Source organism: Amblyraja radiata, chromosome 3, assembly GCF_010909765.2.
Source record: "Amblyraja radiata isolate CabotCenter1 chromosome 3, sAmbRad1.1.pri, whole genome shotgun sequence".
Lineage (NCBI taxonomy): Eukaryota > Metazoa > Chordata > Chondrichthyes > Rajiformes > Rajidae > Amblyraja > Amblyraja radiata.
In genome coordinates, this window is record NC_045958.1 from 124,601,892 (window position 1) to 124,624,086 (window position 22,195).

The 22,195-nt window shown below is 43.7% G+C and overlaps 1 protein-coding gene and 1 long non-coding RNA gene across 2 annotated transcripts in view; both read left to right on the forward strand.

Moving 5' to 3' along the window:
• Positions 1-22,195, forward strand: part of LOC116971610 (transmembrane protease serine 9-like) — an 865,719-nt gene that overhangs the window by 35,395 nt on the left and 808,129 nt on the right. The gene's annotated exons all lie outside the window — the stretch shown is intronic.
• LOC116971517 lies at positions 1,063-14,502 on the forward strand. Its single transcript, XR_004411513.1, has 3 exons — positions 1,063-1,153; positions 10,098-10,102; positions 14,490-14,502. It is a non-coding gene; the product is annotated as an uncharacterized LOC116971517 (long non-coding RNA).

Here is a 22,195-nt window from a genome sequence, read left to right on the forward strand (position 1 = left end):
CGCTCACGCAAAGGTGGTGCAGTGTATGCGGGAAACACTGAGCCTGAGAAACATCTTAAAATAACTCTGTTCCTGCATTGTCAAATGTCAATCTATGCTCCATCTAAAACAATCATTGTGTTTAAGGTGTGGCCTATTGATGTGAGATAGAACGTACAGTGTGTACTGATCACTGTGACAAGCTTTGCTTTGTATGCAGCCGGGGGGATGGGGGGGGGGGGCGGCTTCAGGCAGTGGCCAGTGGGGGGGGGGGGGGTTTCTGGAGGGCTACTATGGGTGTTGTGGGCCGAAGGGACTGGTTTCCAGAGAGCTAGTATGGACATTGTGGACCGAATGGATTCTTGGGCTAGTCCTGCAACTGGGGATGGGGAGGCTCTGCGTAAACCCCCCGCCCCCTGCACCCCCCCGCTCCCACTGCACCCCCCCCTCCCATTGCACACCCCCTCCCCCTGCACACACCCCTACCCCTGCACCCCCCCTCTGCACCCCCCCTACTCTGCACCCCCCCCACCCCCTGCACCCCCCTCACCTCTGCACCCCCCCTACTCTGCACCCCCCCTCCCCCTGCACCCCCCTGCACCCCCCTCACCCTGCACCCCTCCCCTCTGCAACCCCCCCCCTCCTCCTGCACCCCCCCTCCTCCTGCAGCCCCCCCTCCCTCTGCACCCCCCCTCCCCCTGCACCTCCTCCCTCTACACCCCATCCCTCTGGTGGTGGTGGAGGCAAATACAATAGTGGTGTAAGAGGCTTTTGGAGAGGCACATAAGCCATATCCTTCCTTACTCCGCATATCTGCATGCTGATATCCATGCCTATATCGTATCCACGCAAACCGTTTGCCATCTTCACTGATCCCATCGGCCGAGACAACGACCTCCCTCTTCCATTCCCAACGGTATTAACCGCCCCCACTAATCTCCTTCCCTAATGTTCCCCTGTCCCCAACTCACTCACTCCCTCCCCTCCCCCTTCACCCGCCCCCCCCTCTCCCCCCCCTCTCCCCCCCCCCTCTCTCACCCCCCCCTCTCTCCCCCCCCCCTCTCTCCTGCCCTCTCTCCCCCCCTTGGTGCCGCTGCAGACCAACAGTGGGGTAGTCGACGCTGATGAGCCACCGGTGGGAGAAGATTCACCTACACCAGAGCCAGCTCCACCAGTGACAACATCACCCAGCAGAGAGGGCCCCACCACAGAGACTGTGCGGACCAGGTGTGGGAGAGAGGTTAGAAAGCCGAAGACACTTGATTGGTGATTTATTGATTTGTTTTCTACGGTAAAGAAAAAGAGAGTGAAATTGTTCTGCTAAACCTGTTACATTTACCTGAAACCTGAGAGTTTAAGTTTTGAAGAACACAGCCTGCTAAAGTAATAGTTCACAGTATGGTAACGCATAAGTTCTTTTATTTCTAGTTTGCATGCTTGAAACAGGGACAGATCAGGGACAGGTCTTCCAGCAAAAGGGCAGAATAAACCCCTTAAGACCGGCAGAGACAAAGGGAGTCCACCCTTTGTTCTCAAAGAAAGGGAGATGTGGTATTATGGAATAATAGTGTAAGGACAGGCTGCAGTGACGGCATCCGGGCTGAAGAAGGCGCTGTGGGGCGGAACCGGATGTTGGGCTGAGGAGAGGCCCGGGCCTGCCTGCACACGAGGCTGCTGCTGCTGTACAGAGTTTGCTAAATAGAGACAGACTCCGATTACGTCGTTGTACGAGCCTTATTATAAGAATAACATGACACCTCTCTCCCCCCTCTCTCCCCTCCCCCCCCCTCTCTCCCCTCCCCCCCTCTCTCCCCTCCCCCCCCCTCTCTCCCCCCTCTCTCCCCTCCCCCCCCTCTCTCCCCCCTCTCTCCCCTCCCCCCCCTCTCTCCCCTGTTCACTCTCTGTCCCCGAAAACTTCTATCAAAGCCAGAAATCTTGGGGTTATTATGGATTCAGATTTAAATTTCGACAGTCACATCAAATCAGTAACAAAATCGGCCTACTATCACCTCAAAAACATAGCAAGATTAAGAGGACTCATGTCAGCTCAAGACTTAGAAAAACTTGTACATGCCTTTATTACTAGTAGGCTAGATTATTGTAACGGTCTCCTTGCAGGTCTTCCGAAAAAAACTGTCAGGCAGCTACAGCTTGTTCAGAACGCTGTTGCTAGAGTTCTAACAAAGACCAAAACATTTGAACACATTACACCAATTCTTAAATCCTTACATTGGCTCCCTGTATGTCAGATAATTGATTTCAAAATCCTGCTGCTCACTTATAAATCACTACATGGTTTAGGACCAAAGTATATCACTGACATGCTTCCACTATATATGCCTTCTAGACCGCTAAGATCTTCTGAAACCGACTTCCGGTGGCGCTATGGAGGCTTGAGTCCAGCGCCAACTAGCTCCGTGCCGAAGAAATTTAAAACAGGAGAAAATCGGGTCTTACCTACTGCGATCGCGATCTGAACGGCTGCCTGCGTGACGTCATCAGGCGCGCGACTTTAAGATATGTCGTCGGTACAACATACCCCCCCCCGTGGGACACAAAAAAAAGTCGGTAAAGGGAGACAGCAGAAGGAAGAGGAAGGCCTCACAGAGGCCTCGACCTCAGTTACAACAACGGCCCAGGAAGACCCTTCGAAGAAAACGAAACCGAAAAAGTCTGAAATGGAGGAGCTCAAAATTTTTCTCTCTGCCGAAATGAAAACCTTTGGAGAGAAGTTTGGAGAGAAGTTTAAAGAGGAACTTGACTCTTTTAAGGTAGATTTTAAAGCAGAAATGCTTTCTACCGTTAAACAAATGCTGGAAATCTGGAAGAAGACGAGGGAGGAAGAGATCAAGGATCAGATGGAAGTGCTGGAAACCAGGCTTGTTTCGGTGGAAACGAAGGTGGACCCCATTTATCACATACTTGATCAGCATAGAACAGTGATAACCGAACTTGAGAATTCGGTGACGACAAGTGTGGAAACTGTAAGTCGACTCCTTATTGAAAACCAACGCCTCTCCGATATGGTGATCAAATTAAATGATAAGTGTATTGATTTGGAGGGGCGTCAAAGACGTAAGAATCTAAGAATTGTAGGGGTGAAAGAAGGAAGTGAGAAGGAAATGGGTACGCGGGATTTTGTGGCAGACCTATTACAAAAAGCCTTAAAATTGGATCACAAACCTTCACTCGGTCGAGCTCATAGAGCGCAGGGACGTCGTATACAAGATGATGGCCGTCCAAGACAAATTATCGTAAAGGTACAATTGGATCATGAATTTGATGATTTAATGAAGAAAATTGTTCGAGGTGGACAGCTCCTTTTTGAAGGTGCGAGATTCAGTATTTATCGAGATTATCCGGCAGAAGTCTTCAAGAAAAGAGCGCTGTTCACTGAGACAAAGAGAATACTGAAGGATGTACCTGATCTGAAATACAGTTTGTTTTACCCCGCAAGACTAAGAGTCCTCTACAAGTCCAAGGAGCACTTTTTTACAGACCATGAAAAAGCACTGGAATATGCCAAAAAAGTCAATAACATGACCATAGACGGAAGAATTCTCATTACTCCTTAGGAGTCAAGCCAGATCTAAAAGGACCTTTAAAGTTCTTTTAAGAGCTTTAAGGACATTCGGAAACCGAAATGGACGGAGGACATTGGATAAAACCGTGATCTTTGTATTTTTGTTTATTAATCAATATTATTATCTGTATATTCATGCCTAACTATATATGTAACAACTAATACTTATTAAATATCTATATTACTACTAAAATTATTAACATTAACATTTCTCATAAAAATTTAATACTGTATATGATTGATAACAATGATTAATAATTAATAGTCTTCGATTAACGTAGAAATGAATTACATACTTATATTATATAGGAAGATATGCAAGAGGTAAATTAGATTACGTCATTAAAAAAGTTTAACGGTTTTTCTCTTTATTTTTCGATTTAAAATTAAATTTATAGATTTAGCGAAAAAATTAATATGATATGTGAGAATAATAACGTTGGGAATTTTTGCGGTTTTTGAATTTTTCTGCAGGGTCACGTGTTTATGTATGGATACATATGGGTATATATGTATATATATGTATGTGTATATATATATATATATATGTGTGCATATTGTGTGTGTGTACGTATGGATATGTAAATAAGTTTGTTACTCCCAAAGAAGTTATTTGAATGTTAGAAATAATCTTTTTTTTCTTCGGGCACGGAGCTGGAAATTTTTTTTTTTACAAAGGCTACGGAAGTCTTTAGAATTCTAGCCACGTTAGTGTGGCTATCACTAACTACACTAATTGTAGATGTAGTTCTTTTTCTTTCACCCTATACTAACCAACTCTATCACTTTTTTCACTTTAAATATTTTTATAATTTAATGTTTGAATGGAAAAATAAGACTAATACAAGGAGATGTGTTCGGAAGAGCGATGTATATGATTTTAAATTCATCTATTTGAGGTTCGGGAGCAGGGTCAGGTTCTATGTGTTGTACCTTCTGCTCGGTTATAGACCACCTTAGAAACAATATGCAAGATGTTAATATGATAAGAGGGGGTCAGGGAATAACATTTTGTAGTTGGAATGTCAAGGGAATTAATGAACCAATTAAGAGAGGTAAAGTTTTGGCACATCTAAATTTAATCAAAACAGATATAATATTTCTACAAGAAACACACCTTAAAAAGGAATCTCAACATAGACTTAAAGCTAAGTGGATCGCTGAATCATATCATTCCTCCTTTTCCCATAAGTCCAGAGGAGTTGCAATACTAATTCGTAAAGGAATACCTTTTAAGAACTCTTCAACAATAGTGGATATTGATGGTAGATATATTATATTAGTTGGAGAGTTAAATGGAGAAAAAGTGATTCTTCTTAATGTTTATGGGCCTAATTTTGATAACCCCAAGTTTTTTAATAAAACATTTAATAAAATTCCTGAATTTACACAATATAAATTAATAATTGGAGGAGACTTCAATTGTACATTAGATCCATACTTAGACAGATCATCAAGGCAAAAAAAAGTAAAATCTCAATCAAGTGTATTTCTAAATTCATTTATTAATACCACTAATATTAAGGATATCTGGAGAATAGAAAACCCAACGGGACGGGAATATTCATTTTACTCACCAGTACACAAAACATACTCAAGAATAGATTATTTTTTAGTTGACTCTACGTTTATCCCATTTATTTATAATTCAAAATACCATAACATTATAATCTCAGATCACGCACCTGTAACATTCATGATTAAATTAAATGGAATGTCCGAGAAACAAGCATATTGGAGATTTAACCCACAAATTTTGAACGAAAGATCATGCCAGGAATATATTATTAAACAGATTCAAATATTTTTTGAGGTAAATGACAACCCTGACACACCTACTTCTCTTATGTGGGAAACGTTTAAAGCGTATGTTCGAGGTACATTAATTTCTGCTCAAGCATTTTATAATAAAGAGAACAGGATTAAGCAACAAACATTGGAAATTGAAATCAAGCAACTAGATATAGAAAATGCGAGAATGCCATCTACTTTAAAACATAATAAAATTGCTGTATTGAAATATAAATTAAATAAAATGTATTCAGAACAAGTAATAAAACTTTATCAAAAAACCAAACAACTACATTTTGAATTTGGAGACAAACCACAAAAATTATTAGCACGTCAGTTACGAAAAATGGAAGGGGAAAAAACAATTCATAAAATTAGAACAGAGACAGGAGAATTATTAAAAATGCCCAAGGATATAAATGATAGATTTCTCCAATACTATCATAACCTTTATTCAACTAAAACCGTAGCACAATCAGAAGGAATAGCAGATTTTTTAATAAAATGTAATTTAAAAGGTTTAGATTCAAACGATAGAGAATTATTAGAAAGGGAGATTACGATAAAGGATATTGAGGAGTCTATTGGCTCTTTAAAAAATGGTAAAGCAGTAGGACCAGATGGTTTAGGTTCCGAATTTTATAAAAAATTTATGATTTGCTTAGCCCACGTTTACAAAGACTGTATGAGTATATATATACTCAACAGAAACTTCCAGACACTTTAAATGAATCAATAATAACACTTATTCCTAAAGCTGATAAAGATCTGGAAGACCCGGGATCATACAGAGCAATTGCACTTTTAAATACAGATCAGAAAATTTTAACTAAAATACTAGCGCATAGATTAGGTACAGTGATGAATAAATTAATACACCCTGACCAAACAGGCTTTATTCAGAAACGGTACTCATATTATAATCTAAGAAGATTATTTAATATTATATATTCTAAGAGAATTATTAATGAAGATCTAGCAATAATTTCACTTGACGCTGAAAAAGCATTTGATCAGGTCGAATGGCCTTATTTATTTTCGGTGATGGAAAATATGCAGCTAGGGGAGAAATTCTGTACATGGATAAAACTGTTATATACAAATCCCACGGCTAGAATATTTACAAACCAAAGGTTGTCACCTAAATTTAGCCTATCTAGAGGTTGTAGACAAGGATGCCCATTATCTCCATTATTATTTGCGCTTGCTATTGAGCCACTGGCAGAAAGAGTTAGGGGGCATCCGGAAATACATGGGTATAACACAAAGGACACAGTGAATAAAATTTCTCTATACGCAGATGATGTATTAATTTACATTACAAAACCAGAAATTAGTATTCCAAACTTATTAAAGCTAATAACCCAATTTGGTTCACTTTCAGGATACAGAATAAATTGGAATAAAAGTGAAATTATGCCAATAAGGGAACATAACAAACAGACAATACAACAATTTCCATTTAAAATAGTAAATGAAAAATTTAAATATCTAGGTATTTATGTAACTAAGATATATACATCATTATTTAAAGCAAATTTCCCCCCATTACTGAACAAACTACATAAGAATATTCAATACTGGAAAACACTTCCTATCTCAATGGTAGGCAAAATCAATGCCATAAAAATGATTTTTTTACCGCAAATATTATATCTTTTTCAGACAATTCCGATATATCTGGCAAAAAACTTTTTTAAAAAATTGGACTCTATTGTTAATGATTTTATCTGGGATTATAAGAATCATAGGATAAACAAAAGACATTTGTGTAAATCAAAAATAAATGGAGGCTTGGTTTTACCCAATTTTTTGTTTTATTTCTGGGCAGTTAACATTAAAAATATGAATTTCTGGTTGGAAGATATAGATCATCAACCAGACTGGTTAAAAATGGAAAAGGAAGATTGTTTACCTTTTGATATCGGTTCGATATTATTTGCTACGTCTAAATTAAACAAAAAAATTTATAGGGAAAACCCTATAATATTTAGTGCTATACGAATCTGGAATCAATTAAAAAAGACATTAAAATTAGATAATTTATCACTTTTTCTTCCAATTGTGAATAATCCTTTGTTTAAGCCTTCATGGTTGGACGGGGGTTTTACACAATGGAAGAATTATGGAATTAAAAATATGGGACAACTTTACAAGGAAGGCACTTTTCTGACATTTCAGGAATTGCAACAGACTTATGGACTTCGAGGAAATGATTATTTCAGATATCTTCAACTTAGAGATTATGTAAAATCGAACTCCCAAAATTTTCGAATTAGAAATTCAGAAATTCTTGATGAATGTTGGAACAAACATCCTAATACAGAAAAATTAATATCTTATATATACAATATCTTATTAGACAGTGACATTCCCTCGACGGACTTACACAGACAAACATGGGAAAAAGAATTAAATCAAGTAATAACGAAAGATACTTGGGAAGAAAGTTTACAACACATACATCAGTGTTCACTAAACGCCAGACATTCTCTAATACAATTTAAAGTAATACATAGGTTACATTATTCAAAAACAAAACTACATAAAATTTTTCAACATATCTCACCTATATGTGATAAATGTCAACATTTAGAAGCTACATTATCTCATATGTTTGCAAACTGTATAAAAATTAAAAAATTCTGGGTAAATATTTTTAGTATAATATCTAAAGTAACCAGCACACAATTGGACCCAGATCCAAAATTAATAATACTCGGAATATTAGAATTAAATCAAACACTTAGAACAACACAAAGAAACTTTATTGATTATAGTTTAATAACAGGAAAAACATTAATTCTAAAATTTTGGAAAGGCCCTACGGCCCCCACAATCAAAATGTGGATTATAGAAATGACGGAGACCTTAAACGTGGAAAGAATCAGATTTTCCCTGTTGGACAAACAGGAATTATTCGTTGGAACATGGTCTCCTTTTATTGATTACTTAAAGGGTCAGAATGGTTCAGCACAGGAACCTGACTAGCACGCGGGCTAAAGAATGGATGAAATACTATACTCTGAAATGTACGAATATATCTCGAATGAAGTCTTTTTTATTTTAACAAATTTTTCCATTCTTCTTTAACTACCCTTTTTTTTTTGTTTTTTTTTTTTGTTTTTGTTTTTTGTTTTTCTTCTCTTTCTTTTCTTTCTTTACTTCATCTATATCTTTAGTTCTATCTAGTTTAAAAAAAAAAAAAAAGGCAAAAAGTATTGGAGACAATGTAATAATAATTGACAATATTATCAATTTAAAAATGTAAGACTGTAATGATGTATTTTGGTTATGTACCTATCTCCAATAAAAAATATTTTCAAAAAAAAAAAAAAAAAGATCTTCTGAAACCAATCTGTTAGTGATTCCCAGAGTAAATACAAAACATGGGAAAGCAGGATTTAGTTACTATGCAACAAATAGCTGGAATAAACTTCCTGAAGATTTAAGACATGCCTCAACTTTGACCACTTTTAAAAGAAGACTGAAAATGTTATGTTTACTTTAGCTTTCAGCTAAATCTTAACTACATTGCACTTTTAACTTTTGCACTTTTTATAATGCATTTTTAATTTTGCTTTTCTTTTCTTTTAATTCTTCTATTTTATTTCATTTTATTATTTCATTTTATTGTATGACATGTTTTTATGTGAAGCACTTTGAGTCTGCCTTGTGTATGAAATGTGCTATATAAATAAAGTTGCCTTGCCTTGCCTTGCCTTGCCTTCTGTCAATTGTCCCCAGTGTGTAAGTTCGTGCTGACATATGGGTGATCATTGGTCAGCATGGGCCCGATTGGCTGAAGGGCCTGTTTCCACACTGTATCTCAAGTCTAATCTCTAAATGGTCATCTGTGTGTTGCCACATGAGATAGGCAAGGTCTTCAATTAGTATTTCTCCTCTGATTTTACTGTGGAAAAAGACTTGAGGACTGGGGAGCTTGAAACAGTTGAATGAAGTGTCTGGAGAGCAGTCAGTCACACGGTCGAAGAGGATCTGATAGTCCTAACGGTGATGAAGGGAGACTATCCCTCAGGCCAGGTCAGATATATCCGTGAACACTGGGAAACTAGGGAGATAATTACAGGCATGTTGGCTGCGATATAGGAGTGATCATTAGATACGGTGTGGGGTGCCAGAACACACTGGGGTGGATAATGCTCTGCCTCTATTTAAGAAGGGCTGAAACGAGAGAATGAGGGGTGATTTTATAGAGGTGCATAAGATCATGAGGGGAATATTTACGAGGATGTTGCCAGGACTCGAGGCCCTGAACCACAAGGAGAGGTTGAGCAGGCTAGGACTTTGCCCCTTGGTGCGCAGGAGAATGAGGGGTGATGTTATAGTGGTGTGTAAGATCATGAGAGGAATAGATAGCATAAAGGAATAGTCTTTTACCCAGAGCAGGGGAATCAAGAATCTGAGGACAGAGGTTTAAGGTGAGGGACGAAAGTTTTAATAAGAACCCGAGGGGCAACTTTTTCCACACAGAGGGTGGTAGGTGTATGGAGCAAGCTGCCAGAGGAGGTAGTTGAAGCTGGTACTATCACAACATTTAAAAAAATATATGGACAGGAAATGAACAGGAGGGATATGAGGCAAACGCGGGCAGGTGGGATTAGTGTTGATGGTATTTTGGTCGGCATGAGCAAGTTGGGCCGAAGGGCCTGTTTCCATGCTGTATAAATATGTTCGGATTATAAACTACTCACAGGAACCAGGCCTGCGGTTACCTGGGGAGGTCCCGTGTCCAGTATGGTAAGGTGTCACGACAGACTGGAAGGTGGGAGGTTGTTTATGTTGGTGGGGGTGGAGGGGGGATGTGGGGGTGTGGGTGGGAGGGGGTGGGGGGGGGGGGGGGGTGTAAGAGAAAGAAGACAAAACCCTTTTACACAAAGCTGGAGTAACTCAGTGGGACAGGCAGCATCTCTGGAGAGAAGGAATGGGTGATGTTTTCGGGTCGAGTCAGACTGAAGAAGGGTCTCAATATGAAACATCACTATTCCTTGTCTCCAGATTTGCTGCCTGTCCCGCTGAGTTACTCCAGCTTTTCGTGTCTACCTTGGGTTTAATCCAGCATCTGCAGTTCCCTCCTACACAAAGCCTTTTACACAGTGGTTGTCATTGGGGATTCACGTCCTGTGGTGGTGCTGGGGGCATGGTCGTCTCTGCCCATCATTGATGAAGGTGGAGCGATTCTGGGACCACCTACACTTCAGGGTGGGCAGGACTGCTCCGTGAAGTATCTGCTGCCTTTGTTCATGTCCACAGCTGACATGATCACGTCCATTACGTTCAAGTGAAGTTTCATAATTGGAACCGGTATTTTGCATTTACATTCACTGGAGCACATGTAGGCATGTTGCAAAGCGTACCTGAAGCGTCGCTGAAAATCTGTCGCTGCGGGTGTGCGCGATTTTGGCGCCGTTTAGAGGGGGCGGGTTTAAAACACGATTTTCCCTAGGCTGTTCAAATCGAGGATGTTCAGCCTAGTTAATTATTAACGAAAAATCGCTGGAAGATTCCGTCGCTTTAGCTATTATTACTTTTAAGGGCTTTATCTAATTGTTATAGTAGTTTAAAAATTTACCTCTAAACCTGCGACCTCCGGCAATCGGCCGGAACTCATACAGGGGACAATAGAAGGTAGGCTGTTTATTTTTACATTAAAAAGGGCTTCTTAAGATCCCTTTATACAAAGTTTAATGTTGCGAGTAGCTAATTTGGGCTCCATTATATCCCGCAGTATTTTTCTGGGCATTTGGGGGCACAAATCCACCGCAATGTGAACGTTCTAAACCAGCGCGTTCACAGAATCCCACTAGAAAGCTGATTTAAATGGACTTTAATTTACAGCAATTGAACACTAGATTCCTTCCATTTGGCCTATAAATTAATGTAAACGAGATTTAAAAATCATGTTTTATTGTAAATTATTTGTGAATATTATTTGGACACTTAGGCTATTTAAAAATGTTAATCATTTATTAAGAAATGGATAGATGTTTAGATCTAGTAATTGAAGTTTGAAATTAGCTACAATTGGGTAACTAACTAATTATATGCTTTCATTTCAGGTCATCCAAGTAAGATTATTTTATATTTGTTTCAGAATGCTTCAATCTATGATAACTGAAAATATCATTCACAGGCAGACTTGATTTTTAAAATCTCAAAATTTTGTAACATTGCTACACATTGTTTCCCGACGATGCAGAACACATTCCAATTCCAAACTTACCGCTCACACAAAGGTGGTGCAGTGTATGCGGGAAACACTGAGCCTGAGAAACATCTTAAAATAACTCTGTTCCTGCATTGTCAAATGTCAATCTATGCTCCATCTAAAACAATCATTGTGTTTAAGGCGTGGCCTGTTGATGTGAGATAGAACGTACAGATAAACATCACCAACTGGAAATTCCAATCTATTGGCTTTGTGCTGATCTCATTGCTAAAGCTGAATCATTCTACAGCCCAACACAGAACCACCAGGAAACACTTGACTTGCCTTGACTTGACACCTGCCAATGTGGACAATTCCTGGTGATCCCATGGGACATCCCTCCATCCTGGTCCTTATGAGACCATGGCAGTCACACAAACATTTGTCACCAAATCCTTCCAAACTCATAAACTGTGACTGACGAGCAACTTTGGTTTAGTGTTATTACTGCCATGTGTGGGGGTCGACAGAAGCCTCCTTGTACTGCCATGTGTGGGGGCCATGACAGAAGCCTCCTTGTACTGCCATGTGTGGGGGCCATGACAGAAGCCTCCTTGTACTGCCATGTGTGGGGGCCATGACAGAAGCCTCCTTGCACTGCCATGTATGGGGGTCGACAGAAGCCTCCTCATGGTGATCCCCAGAAACGACAACACGGTGAACTCCGTGACGCGTCCGGTGACCAATTCTGTCAACGTTGGATGACGACAGAAGCCAACAGCGAGCTACACGTCGTCTGACACACGAGCGAATGAGTGAACTGTCGTGTGTACTGATCACTGTGAGAAGCTTTGCTTTGTATGCAGCCGGGGGAGGGGGGCAGCTTCAGGCAGTGGCCAGTGGGGGGAGGGGGTTTCTTGAGGGCTACTATGGGTGTTGTGGGCCGAAGGGACTGGTTTCCATTGAGCTAGTGTGGACATTGTGGACCGAATGGATTCTTGGGCTAGTCCTGCAACTGGGGATGGGGAAGCTCTGGGTAAACCCCCCTCCCCCTGCACCCCCCCCCCTCTCTCCCTCCCCGTCCCCTCTCTCTCCCTCCCCCATTCTCTCCCTCCCCCCCCTCTCTCCCTCCCACCCCCCTCTCTCCCCCCCCCTCTCTCTCCCCCCTGTTCCCCCCCCTCTCCCCTCCCCTCCCCCCCTCTCTCCCTACCCCCCCCTCTCTCCCCTCTCTCCCCTCCCCCCCCTCCCCCCCCTCTCTCCCCCCCTGCTCCCCCCTCCCCCCCTCTCTCCCCTCCCCCCCCTCTCCCCTACCCCCCTCTCCCCCCCCCCCTCTCTCCTCCCCCCCTCTCTCCCCTCCCCCCCCTCTCTCTGTTGTCACATGTGCCGAGGTATTCTTTGTTTTGCATACATTCAGGTAAAACCACCAGCACACCTCACCAAGGCAGGGGTCACCGAGTTTCTGGTGCTGACAAAGTTACAAATGTTCATTGAACAGTCACATAGAACAGCTCACATGGCAGCAGCTTCCCTCCCCACCGGGTCCCAGTTTGTTCTTGGCACCCCCTCCTCCCAGCCCCCCCGCCCACCCTTTTGGCTGCGATCGTGGTGGGGATGGTCCCTCTGGGACGATGGGCTCCCTGGGCCTGACACCCGCCTGCTGCTGGGATGATGGGCTGCTGGGTTGATGGGCTGCTGGGATGATGGGCTGCTGGGATGATGGGCTGCTGGGATGGGCTGCCGATCGCTGGGATTGACGTGGAGAGGCTGGACAGACCTGGATTGTTTTCTCTGGAACAATGGGGATAGGAGGGAGAGATTGAATGGCAGAGAAGACATAATGGGCCGAATGGCCTCATTCTGCTCCTATCATTTATGACATTATGAACACTCCGGAGGTTGCCAGGAGACCTGATAGATGTATATAAAATAATGAGAGGTGTAGATAGGGTAGACAGTCAGAGCCTTCTTCCCAGGGTGGAGGGGTCCAACACTAGAGGGCACAGCTATAGGGTGAGAGGGGCAAAGTATAAAGGAGATGTGAAGGACAAGTTGTGCGATGTAAGTGTTTTACAGGGAGTGGTGGAGTCAGGAACGTGGTGGTGGAGTCAGGAACGTGGTGGTGGAGTCGGATACAACAGTGGTGTTTAAGGGTCTTTTAGATCGGCATGGATATGGAGGGACCCGGATGACGTGCAGGCAGGTGAGTTGGTTTTGGCATCATAATGGGCATGGACATTGTGGACTCTACGACCTGTTTCTATGCTGTACGGTGCTATTCCATATTCAACGAGCCACATATTGAAGAGATTACTACTGTGACCCCCCTCCTCCTTTACCCTCACCTCTATCTCTCCTGTAGACCCTGGACCCTGGAACAGTAAGCTGCAAATCCAGTCTCTCTTCATCAGCTTTCTGTAATGGCTGCATCATCCCAGTCACACGTACCTATCCATGAGTTCATCTGCCTTACCCATCAGCCTCTCGTATTAAAGAGCCTGTGGCAGCACCCAGTGGTCAGGTCACTTGCTACACGAACCTTCGACAGTCGAGGGTAGGGTCACGTGACTGGGCAATGGCTGGGAGGAGTTGTCACAGGGTATAGGGGTGTGTCCTAGAATATCAAAGGTCCATTTATTGTCACATACACCAATTGGTGTAGTGAAATTCAAGTTGCCATTGCAGCACATTAATAAGAATACAACACAACATTATAAAGTAATTTAACATAAAAACATCCCCCCACAATGGTTGCCACTGTGAGGGAAGGCACACAGTCCAGTCCCCATCCCTTGTCCACCCATTGAGGCCTCCCCAGTCGCCGCTACGGGGCCTGAAGTTTCAGGCCCTTCTCGCTGGGTGATGGTGCTCCGGCGTTGGGAGAACCCTCTAGCGGCTTGGGACACCTGGAATGGCCGCTTCCTTACCGGAGACCGTGGCTTCTGAAGCCAACAAGGCTGCGCTGGACAGAGCTCCACCACTGGTGATCTCGGCGAGAGATCCCAGGCTCCCGATGTTAAAGTCAGCGCCGCCGCCCGCGGCTGGCCGCTCCACAGTCCCGCAGCTCCGCGATGTTTCATCGGCGGACCCGGCACACCGGAGCTCCAGCGCGGCGACCCAGGCAAGGCATCGCCCGCTCCGCGATAGCGCTCCAGCACTGTGTCACCGTTGAAGCCGTGGTTCTGGCCGATCCCCTCAGGAAACGACGCTGGTAGGCCGCGAGGACGGGTCGAAGATGCTGTTCAGAGGAAAGCCGCCTCTCCGCCCAGGTAGGGACTAGGAAAAGCAGTTGATCCTGACTACAGGTGCTGTCTGTACGGAGTTTGTACGTTTTCCCGGTGACCGCGTGGGTTTTCTCCGGGTGCTCCTGTTTCCACCCACACTCCAAGGACGTGCAGGTTTGTAGGGTATTTGGCCGAAGTTTCAATATTAATGCTATTAGACCTCAGTGCTGCATTCGACACTGTTGATCACTCAATACTTTTGGACAGGTTGGAAAAATGGGTGGGGCTTTCAGGCACAGTCTTAAGCTGGTTCAGGTCATATCTACAAGATAGGAACTATTTTGTTTCCATTGGCGACTTTGTATCAGAACCAACCAACGTGACGTGTGGAGTCCCGCAAGGTTCGATCTTAGGGCCCTCTTTATTCAACATCTACATGCTCCCACTGGGGCAAATCATGCGAAATAATAATATTGACCACCACTGCTATGCCGATGACACTCAAATCTATGTAGGGCTATCACCAAATGACTATCGCCCCATAGATCTGCTGTGCCAGTGCATTGAGCAAGTCAAAGACTGGATGTGCCAAAATTTCCTCCAACTAAATAAGGACAAAACGGAGATAATTGTTTTTGGTGCTAAAAAAGAAAGGCTTAAAGTAACCCAACACCTTCACTCTCTGTCCCTGAAAACTTCAAACAAAGCCAGAAATCTTGGGGTTATTATGGATTCAGATTTAAATTTCGACAGTCACATCAAATCAGTAACAAAATCGGCCTACTATCACCTCAAAAACGTAGCAAGATTAAGAGGACTCATGTCAGCTCAAGACTTAGAAAAACTTGTACATGCCTTTATTACTAGTAGGCTAGATTATTGTAACGGTCTCCTTGCAGGTCTTCCGATAAAAACTGTCAGGCAGCTACAGCTTGTTCAGAACGCTGTTGCTAGAGTTCTAACAAAGACCAAAAAATTTGAACACATTACACCAATTCTTAAATCCTTACATTGGCTCCCTGTATGTCAGAGAATTGATTTTAAAATCCTGCTGCTCACCTATAAATCACTACATGGTTTAGGACCAAAGTATATCACTGACATGCTTCCACTATATAAGCCTTCTAGACCGCTAAGATCTTCTGAAACCAATCTGTTAGTGATTCCCAGAGTAAATACAAAACATGGGAAATCAGGATTTAGTTACTATGCAACAAATAGCTGGAATAAACTTCCTGAAGATTTAAGACTTGCCTCAACTTTGACCACTTTTAAAACAAGACTGAAAATTTTATGTTTACTTTAGCTTTCAGCTAAATCTTAACTACATTGCACTTTTAACTTTTGCACTTTTTATAATGCATTTTTAATTTTGCTTTTCTTTTCTTTTAATTCTTCTATTTTATTTCATTTTATTATTTCATTTTATTGTATGACATGTTTTTATGTGAAGCACTTTGAGTCTGCCTTGTGTATGAAACGTGCTATATAAATAAAGTTGCCTTGCCTTGCCTTGCCTTCTGCAAATTGTCCCCAGTGTGTAAGTTCGTGCTGACATATGGGTGATCATTGGTCAGCATGGGCCCGATGGGCCGAAGGGCCTGTTTCCACACTGTATCTCAAGTCTAATCTCTAAATGGTCATCTGTGTGTTGCCACATGAGATAGGCAAGGTCTTCAATGAGTATTTCTCCTCTGATTTTACTGTGGAAAAAGACTTGAGGACTGGGGAGCTTGAAACAGTTGAATGAAGTGTCTGGAGAGCAGTCAGTCACACGGTCGAAGAGGAGCTGATAGTCCTAACGGTGATGAAGGGAGACTATCCCTCAGGCCAGGTCAGATATATCCGTGAACACTGGGAAACTAGGGAGATAATTACAGGCATGTTGGCTGCGATATAGGAGTGATCATTAGATACGGTGTGGGGTGCCAGAACACACTGGGGTGGATAATGCTCTGCCTCTATTTAAGAAGGGCTGAAACGAGAGAATGAGGGGTGATTTTATAGAGGTGCATAAGATCATGAGGGGAATATTTACGAGGATGTTGCCAGGACTCGAGGCCCTGAACCACAAGGAGAGGTTGAGCAGGCTAGGACTTTGCTCCTTGGCGCGCAGGAGAATGAGGGGTGATGTTATAGTGGTGTGTAAGATTATGAGAGGAATAGATAGCATAAAGGAATAGTTTTTTACCCAGAGCAGGGGAATCAAGAAGCTGAGGACAGAGGTTTAAGGTGAGGGACGAAAGTTTTAATAAGAACCCGAGGGGCAACTTTTTCCACACAGAGGGTGGTAGGTGTATGGAGCAAGCTGCCAGAGGAGGTAGTTGAAGCTGGTACTATCACAACATTTAAAAAAACATATGGACAGGAAATGAACAGGAGGGATATGAGGCAAACGCGGGCAGGTGGGATTAGTGTTGATGGTATTTTGGTCGGCTTGAGCAAGTTGGGCCGAAGGGCCTGTTTCCATGCTGTATAAATATGTTCGGATTATAAACTATTCACAGGAACCAGGCCTGCGGTTACCTAGGGAGGTCCCGTGTCCAGTATGGTAAGGTGTCGCGACAGACTGGAAGGTTGGAGGTTGTTTATGTTGGTGGGGGTGGGGGTGGAGGGGGGGATGTGGGGGTGTGGGTGGGAGAGGGTGGGGGGGTGGGGGTGTAAGTGAAAGAAGACTAAACCCTTTTACACAAAGCTGGAGTAACTCAGTGGGACAGGCAGCATCTCTGGAGAGAAGGAATGGGTGATGTTTTCGGGTCGAGTCAGACTGAAGAAGGGTCTCAATATGAAACATCACCATTCCTTGTCTCCAGATTTGCTGCCTGTCCCGCTGAGTTACCCCAGCTTTTCGTGTCTACCTTGGGTTTAATCCAGCATCTGCAGTTCCCTCCTACACAAAGCCTTTTACACAGTGGTTGTCATTGGGGATTCACGTCCTGTGGTGGTGCTGGGGGCATGGTCGTCTCTGCCCATCATTGATGAAGGTGGAGCGATTCTGGGACCACCTACACTTCAGGGTGGGCAGGACTGCTCCGTGAAGTATCTGCTGCCTTTGTTCATGTCCACAGCTGACATGATCACGTCCATTACGTTCAAGTGAAGTTTCATAATTGGAACTGGTATTTGCATTTACAATCATTGGAGCACATTGTTTCCCGACGATGCAGAACACATTCCAATTCCAATGATGTAACTTACCGCTCACAAAAGGTGATGCAGTGTATGCGGGAAACACTGAGCCTTGTTACACCCACATCTTAAAATAACTCTGTTCCTGCATTGTCAAATGTCAATCTATGCTCCATCTAAAACAATCATTGTGTCTAAGGTGTGGCCTATTGATGTGAGATAGAACATACAGATATGAGGTTGCTTTGGCAAGTAAGGTGAAAGTAAATCCAAAGGGTTTCTACAGCTATATTAATAGCAAAAAGATAACGAGGGATAAAATTGGTCCATTGGAGAGACAGAGTGGACAGCTATCTGCAGAGCCAAAAGAGATGGGGGAGATATTGAACAATTTATTTTCTTCGGTATTCACCAAGGAGAAGGATATTGAATTATGTGAGGTAAGGGAAACTAGTAGAGTAACTATGGATACTATGAGTTTCAAAGTAAAAGAAGTACTGACACTTTTGAAAAATATAAAAGTGGATAAGTCTCCAGGTCCTGACAGGATATTCCCTAGGACATTGAGGGAAGTTAGTGTAGAAATAGCCAGGGCTATGACAGAAATATTTCAAATGTCATTAGAAACGGGAATAGTCCCCGAGGATTGGCGTACTGCGCATGTTATTCCATTGTTTAAAAAGGGTTCTAAGAGTAAACCTAGCAATTATAGACCTGTTAGTTTGACTTCAGTGGTGGGCAAATTAATGGAAAAGATACTTAGAGATAATATATATAAGCATCTGGATAAACAGGGTCTGATTAGGAACAGTCAACATGGATTTGTGCCTGGAAGGTCATGTTTGACTAATCTTCTTGAATTTTTCGAAGAGGTTACTAGGGAAATTGACGAAGGTAAAGCAGTGGATGTTGTCTATATGGACTTTAGTAAGGCCTTTGACAAGGTTCCTCATGGAAGATTGGTTAAGAAGGTTCAACTGTTGGGTATAAATGCAGAAATAGCAAGATGGATTCAACAGTGGCTGAATGGGAGAAGCCAGAGGGTAATGGTGGATGGCTGTTTGTCGGGTTGGAGGCAGGTGACTAGTGGGGTGCCTCAGGGATCTGTGTTGGGTCCTTTGTTGTTTGTCATGTACATCAATGATCTGGATGAAGGGGTGGTAAATTGGATTAGTAAGTATGCAGATGATAACAAGATAGGGGGTGTTGTGGATAATGAAGAGGATTTCCAAAGTCTACAGAGTGATTTAGGCCATTTGGAAAAATGGGCTGAAAGATGGCAGATGGAGTTTAATGCTGATAAATGTGAGGTGTTACACCTTGGCAGGACAAATCAAAATAGGACTACATGGTAAATGGTAGGGAATTGAAGAATACAGTTGAACAGAGGGATCTGGGAATAACCGTGCATAGTTCCTTGAAGGTGGAATCTCATATAGATAGGGTGGTAAAGAAAGCTTTTGGTATGCTAGCCTTTATAAATCAGAGCATTGAGTATAGAAGCTGGGATGTAATGTTAAAATTGTACAATGCATTGGTGAGACCAAATCTGGAGTATGGTGTACAATTTTGGTTGCCCAATTATAGGAAGGATGTCAACAAAATAGAGAGAGTAGAGGGGATTTACTAGAATGGTGTCTGGGTTTCAACAACTAAGTTACAGAGATAGGTTGAATAAGTTAGGTCTTTATTCTCTGGAGCGCAGAAGGTTAAGGGGGGACTTGATAGAGGTCTTTAAAGTGATGAGAGGGATAGACAGAGTTGATGTGGACAAGCTTTTCCCTTTGAGAATAGGGAAGATTCAAACAAGAGGACATTACTTCAGAATTAAGGGACAGAAGTTTAGGAGTAACATGAGGGGGAACTTCTTTACTCAGAGAGTGGTAGCGGTGTGGAATGAGCTTCCAGTGGAAGTGGTGGCGGCAGGTTCGTTGGTATCATTTAAAAATAAATTGGATAGGCATATGGATGAGAAGGGAATGGAGGGTTATGGTATGAGTGCAGGCAGGTGGGACTAAGGGAAAAAAGTTGTTCGGCACGGACTTGTAGGGCCGAGATGGCCTGTTTCCGTGCTGTAATTGTTATATGGTTATATGGTTATAAACATCACCAACTGGAAATTCCAATCTATTATTATTATTTCGCATGATTTGCCCTAGTGGGAGCATGTAGATGTTGAATAAAGAGAGCCCTAAGATCGAACCTTGCGGGATTGGTTGGTTCTGATACAAAGTCGCCAATGGAAACAAAATAGTTCCTATCTTGTAGATATGACCTGAACCAACTTAAGACTGTGCCTGAAAGCCCCACCCATTTTTCCAACCTGTCCAAAAGTATTGAGTGATCAACTGTGTCGAATGCAGCACTGAGGTCTAATAGCATTAATATTGAAACTTCGGCCAAATACCCTACAAACCTGCACGTCCTTGGAGTGTGGGTGGAAACAGGAGCACCCGGAGAAAACCCACGCGGTCACCGGGAAAACGTACAAACTCCGTACAGACAGCACCTGTAGTCAGCATCAACTGCTTTTCCTAGTCCCTACCTGGGCGGAGAGGCGGCTTTCCTCCGAACAGCATCTTCGACCCGTCCTCGTGGCCTACCAGCGGCGTTTCCTGAGGGGATCGGCCAGAACCACGGCTTCAACGGTGGCACAGTGCTGGAGCGCTATCGCGGAGCGGGCGATGCCTTGCCTGGGTCACCGCGCTGGAGCTCCGGTGTGCCGGGTCCGCCGATGAAACATCGCGGATCTGCGGGTCTGTGGAGCGGCCAGCGGCAGCGGCGCTGACTTTAACATCGGGAGCCTGGGATCTCTCGCCGAGATCACCAGTGGTGGAGCTCTGTCCAGCACAGCCTTGTTGGCTTCAGAAGCCACGGTCTCCGGTAAGGAAGCGGCCATTCCAGGTGTCCCAAGCCGCTAGAGGGTTCACCCAACGCCGGAGCACCATCACCCAGCGAGAAGCGGCGACTGGGGAGGCCTCAATGGGTGGACAAGGGATGGGGACTGGACTGTGTGCCTTCCCTCACAGTGGCAACCATTGTGGGTGGATGTTTTTATATTAAATTTCTTTATAATGTTGTGTTGTATTCTTATTAATGTGCTGCAATGGCAACTTGAATTTCACTACACCAATTGGTGTATGTGGCAATAAATGAACCTTTGATATTCTAGGACACACCCCTATACTCTGTGACAACTCCTCCCAGCCATTGCCCAGTCACGTGACCCTACCCCCGACTGCCGAAGGTTCGTGTAGCAAGTGACCTGACCACTGGGTGCTGCCACAGGCTCTTTAATACGAGAGGCTGATGGGTAAGGCAGATGAACTCATGGCATGGATAGGTACGTGTGACTGGGATGATGCAGCCATTACAGAAAGCTGATGAAGAGAGACTGGATTAGCAGCTTACTGTTCCAGTGTCCAGGGTCTACAGGAGAGATAAAGGTGAGGGTAAAGGAGGGGAGGGGGTCACAGTAGTCATCTCTTCAATTTGTGGCTCGTTGAATATGGAACAGCACCGTACAGCATAGAAACAGGTCGTAGAGTCCACAATGTCCATGCCCATTATGATGGCAAAACCAACTCACCTGCCTGCACGTCATCCGGTTCCCTCCATATCCATGCCGATCTAAAAGACCCTTAAACACCACTGTTGTATCCGACTCCACCACCACGTTCCTGACTCCACCACCACGTTCCTGACTCCACCACTCCCTGTAAAACACTTACATCGCACAACTTGTCCTTCACATCTCCTTTAAACTTTGCCCCTCTCACCCTATAGCTGTGCCCTCTAGTGTTGGACCCCTCCACCCTGGGAAGAAGGCTCTGACTGTCTACCCTATCTACACCTCTCATTATTTTATATACATCTATCAGGTCTCCTGGCAACCTCCGGAGTGTTCATAATGTCATAAATGATAGGAGCAGAATGAGGCCATTCGGCCCATTATGTCTTCTCTGCCATTCAATCTCTCCCTCCTATCCCCATTGTTCCAGAGAAAACAATCCAGGTCTGTCCAGCCTCTCCACGTCAATCCCAGCGATCGGCAGCCCATCCCAGCAGCCCATCATCCCAGCAGCCCATCATCCCAGCAGCCCATCAACCCAGCAGCCCATCATCCCAGCAGCATGCGGGTGTCAGGCCCAGGGAGCCCATCGTCCCAGAGGGACCATCCCCACCACGATCGCAGCCAAAAGGGTGGGCGGGGGGGCTGGGAGGAGGGGGTGCCAAGAACAAACTGGGACCCGGTGGGGAGGGAAGCTGCTGCCATGTGAGCTGTTCTATGTGACTGTTCAATGAACATTTGTAACTTTGTCA